Below are 5095 nucleotides of genomic sequence, written 5' to 3'. Positions count from 1 at the left end.
AATAATTTGTTCATATTTCTCCCATATTCTCCCGAGAAAGATCCTAAATGAACTGGATAATATCCAGTTAGTTATATTGAAAATGTATTTTTATCTTTACACTTTTTTAGAGCCCTCCACTAATATTACTAATTCTTCTTCTCCTACAAATTCTATCACTACAAGAAATGTAGTAGATAAAATTTCTGTTTGGCTACACGTCATACATATACTGTTTGGGGTGAATCCAGTCATCTAAAAGAGGACAGACAACATGCAATTGCAATCTACTTGCTCATCATAAGCAGCAAAATCTGTTTATAAGTGTTTCACCAGATATTGCAGATGAGTTTTCTAAAGAGCGTTTTTGAATTGATCGCTTCAGTATAAAAAGTTCCCTCATTTGTACTCTCTGTCAATTTTGTAACATATAACATAAGAGAAATGCTACGTACACTTTTAAGTGCTTATTCCCAATAATACTCTCTAATTTTGTAGTAAAAATCACAATTGGATTTTGGATCCAATGGTGAATTTCACTGCCACGTCAAGAAGTGTGTCATGTCAAAAAGTGTGTACTTATGAGTAAACACTTAAAAGTACATGTAGCTAGCATTTCTCATAACGTAATGCTCTCATGAAATCACTACAAGAAATGTAGTAGATAAAATTTCTGTTTGGCTACACGTCATACATATACTGTTTGGGGTGAATCCAGTCATCTAAAAGAGGACAGACAACATGCAATTGCAATCTACTTGCTCATCATAAGCAGCAAAATCTGTTTATAAGTGTTTCACCAGATATTGCAGATGAGTTTTCTAAAGAGCGTTTTTGAATTGATCGCTTCAGTATAAAAAGTTCCCTCATTTGTACTCTCTGTCAATTTTGTGACATATAACATAAGAGAAATGCTACATACACTTTTAAGTGCTTATTCCCAATAATACTCTCTAATTTTGTAGTAAAAATCACAATTGGATTTTGGATCCAATGGTGAATTTCACTGCCACGTCAAGAAGTGTGTCATGTCAGAAAGTGTGTACTTATGAGTAAACACTTAAAAGTACATGTAGCTAGCATTTCTCATAACGTAATGCTCTCATGAATTTTAGAGCTAGGTGGGTATATCATGTAATATTACATTGAAGGTAGTCAAGAATTGTGAGTGCATGTTTTCTCTGTCAGATTAAATTGCAGCGAGTACATAGTGTATTTGTAGAGTCATGTATTACAGTTCTCAAGAGGGAAACATCCTGATTTGTTACAATATTCACTACTAATTCTAGACTTCCCAAATGTATTTCAATATCAATATTCGGAAAGGAGAGTAGGACCCAAGCTTTAAGACTTGTCTCTGGAGGGAGGCTAGGAAGAAAGCTACACGTTTCAACTCTGCACACTTAATTTGTAAGTGTTAGATGCATATTGGATAAGACGCCTCTGCTTCTCTCTCTCTCCCTCCACCCCTCTCTTCGATCTCTATCTTCTCCTTTCTCTCTCTTTTTCCTCTTTTTCTTTCCCATTTTCTCTACTTTTGGATTTAAACACTAATAATAACCTATCAGTGTACTACCCCGATAAAACCATTTTCTACTTTTGGATTTAAACACTAATAATAACCTATCAGTGTACTACCCCGATAAAACGATTGTTTTTATTAAAAGATTTTCTACAAAGAATGGTCAAAGTATTTATGAAAGAAACCTAGTTTTATAACAATGAGCCTAAGCTCAAACTTAAAGCTTAGAGGCTTCTAAAATGTTTGAAGCATAAAACAAAGCTTAACCTTTTCTGTCCAGACATACGCTAGGGTTGCCGGACGTACGCTCCTGTCTGTATATGTTTTTTTTTTTTTTTTTTTTTTTTGAAAATAAACATTCACTTCTCTATTAATTAATCAATAAGAAATTATAGATTGCTCTCCCTGGATGATCTCTAAGATACAATTAGAAATTTCTCCCAACCTCGGCCTTTCGATTCCCATTCGTGCGACCAATTTTGCTAGATGATGAGCTACATAATTGGCCGGCTTGATGTCCCACAAAATCAATCTCCCAATGAGCAAACCTGTTGAGCAGAATTTTAGCATCTGCTACGAAGTGTCCAAACCTGCTCCAATTGGCTTCCCATGAGTTTACTGCATCCACCACACTTTTTGCATCGCCTTCCATGTTAATGGTCTGGATGCCCAATTCCAGGCAGAAACGCAATGCATGAACAACAGCCATAGCCTATGCGACTGCAGGATCGGAAACTCCTTGGCTAATACTACACTGAGCAGCAGTTACACTCCCTTCATGGTCCAGGACAACCACTCCCAAGCCCATTCTGCCACATTTGAGATTCGATGCTGCATCCCAATTAACCTTCAACCTACTCACGGAAGGTACTTTCCATTTGTCCTCATCACGACTTCCCTGCTGTTGCTGCTCATGAAGCTCACCCCATAAAGCCTGACGATACTCCAAGACTACAGTGTGCACCATTTGTATCAATGGATTTGGATGACCGAACTGCCCCCCGTGAACCACCTCATTTCTTCTTAGCCACAGTTGCCGTGATAAGCCAACAAACATTTTAATTTCTTCCTCATTCCCGGTTCGCAGCACCTTCTCGACCACGTTAATAAACGTTGGCCCCATCAATGAACTCTTTTGGAATTTTTTACAACTGAGTCCCCACACATCCATGGCAGAAGGGTAGGTCTACAATATATGGATGGGTGTCTCTGCCTCCAAACCACAAACCGGACATAATAGCTATGTTTGCCAACAGCCGGGCCGGCACTGTAGCTAGAACAGCACTGTTCCAGCTACAGTTCCAACTGACAGGTGGCAGCAAAATTGACTTTTTCATTTTAATTTTTTTTTTTTATTAAAGCAAAATATTAAAAAAAAAAAAATGAGGAGAAAGATGGGGTGGTTCCAGCCACCCCTTGGCCAACAAGGTGGCCATCTATATTGCCAAGGGGGGTGGTCGAGCCACCCTCGAAACATTTGGGGGTGGTCGACCACTTTACGTGGCCAAGGGGTGGTCCGCCACCCTCTGGCTAAAAAAGAAATTATGCATTTGGGGTGGCCGTCAATTAACCCTTGGGGTGGTCCGCCACCCAAATGCACCTGACCTTTTTTTTGTTTTGGCCAAGGGTGGTCGGATCACCTCAGACGGACCAGGGGTGGCTCCAGCACTTTGGTTAAAATGGGGTGGTCCCACGCACTTCATTACCAAGGTGGTTAGAACCACCCCATCTTTCTCCTCTTTTTTTTTTTTTTTTTAATATTTTGCTTTAAAAAAAATTAAAAATTAAAATGAAAAAGTCAATTTTGTTGCCACCTGTCAGTTGGCACTGTAGCTGGAACAGTGCCGTTCCAGCTACAGGGCCGGACTTGGCTGGGGGCAAACATACCTAATGGATCCTACACAACTCTACATCTCAGTAGATTATCCCAAGTTGGTAAAATATCTTGACAAGCTCGCCATAAGAAGTTCTTCTCCACATTTGAAATTTGCAGTTTCCAAATCAGTTTCCACACTTCACTCTTATGGATACCCATAGAACATTCTACCTTATGTCTGTCCTCCACTTCTTTGGCAAACTGGTAGGCACTCTTGACTGAAAAAAGTCCATTTGCCATGCCCCTCCAAATCAGCATATCCGCTTGATTTGTACTACTAAGCGGAATTGATTTAATGGCCACCACTTCATCCTCTCCAAATAGGCTTCCAAGGATGTTTAAATTCCACCAGCCCAATTCCTTGTCAATTAAGTCACTAACCTTAGCCTCAACATAACCCAAGTCCTTGTCAATTAAGAGTCAAACGTTCTCCGATTTCGCATATATAGACTTACACCAGAAGCTATCTTTAAATAAATCCTATCCAACCATGTAAAATGCTATATCTAAATGTGAATCACAAATGTCTGTTCAGCATTACTCTTAGGGAAATTATATCTAAAATCCTTAGGTAAACGCGCTTTTATTAAAAACTCTCTGAGTTTTTTTTTTTTTGAAATTTAGTCCCTGGGTCACTCGAAACTACTAGAAAACTCCCTACCGTCAATTTTTGTTAACTTCCGTTAGTCTACTCAAAACTCACCGTTTTATCTGATTAAAATATTTTTTTTTTATTAATTTAATTTAAAAAATTCAATCTTTAAAAAAAAAAAAAAAAAAAAAAATTATGTTATAAGAAGATATGATCCTTTCTTTGCCGTTTCTTCTCCATGCTTTCAACTTCATGCTTTCATGAAGTTGAAAGCATGAAGTTGAAAGCATTCGAGTACTGGGAATCCTTTCTTTGCCGTTTCTTCTCCATCTTGTTGAAAGATTGATCTGCAGCTGCAGCACTCTCAGACCCACCATGACTTCTTTTTTTCTTGTTAAACTTCATACCTTTTGCCTTCCTGATATCATCATCTACTGAGATTTTTGCATATTTCCCACCGTGTTGATCTACTCTTTTTGGCTTGCTTTTAATGCCCGACATGCTCAAAAATGGTACACCAGAAGAGAGGTCATGGTCAATCTCTTTCCTCATTTCCTTCAAGTTTTTTGGGCGTGATGAGTGCTTGGAGGTATCAGCAAGAAAACCATCACTTTTGGATGACTTGGTTTCACTGGAGCCAAATGTATCATAGAAGTCCTTGTAAGCTGATTGTTTTGATGCTTGGTTTGACCTCCACTGATCAGGTCGGGCAGCAAATCTGATGTAATAAGCCGCAGACATCAACATACAAAGATTAAGAACAATAAACTGCCAAAATTCAATTTTAGAAAACAAATGCTCGAATATCATATCAATTGTAACAGACCATCCTCCCTTCTTATAACATAATTGCCTGTGGGAACTAATAGAGATACTATCACAAACCTATGAAATTCTAGGATCATATCTTCTACAATGATTCACGGTATTATAAAAGAGAAAATGCCCAACAGCTTACCTGTCGACCCAAACCCCCAAGGGGGTGGGTCGCGGCCACCCCTTGGGGGTTTGGGGTGGCCTCTCCACCCATGGGGTGGCCGCGAGCCACCCCTTGGGTGGAAAGGGGTGGCCGCGAGCCACCCCAAGCCACCCAAGGGGTGGCTCGAACCACCCCATGGGTGGTTTG

This window comes from Corylus avellana, chromosome ca1, assembly GCF_901000735.1.
Source record: "Corylus avellana chromosome ca1, CavTom2PMs-1.0".
Classification (NCBI taxonomy): Eukaryota; Viridiplantae; Streptophyta; class Magnoliopsida; order Fagales; family Betulaceae; genus Corylus; species Corylus avellana.
This window is presented reverse-complemented; position numbering follows the sequence as displayed.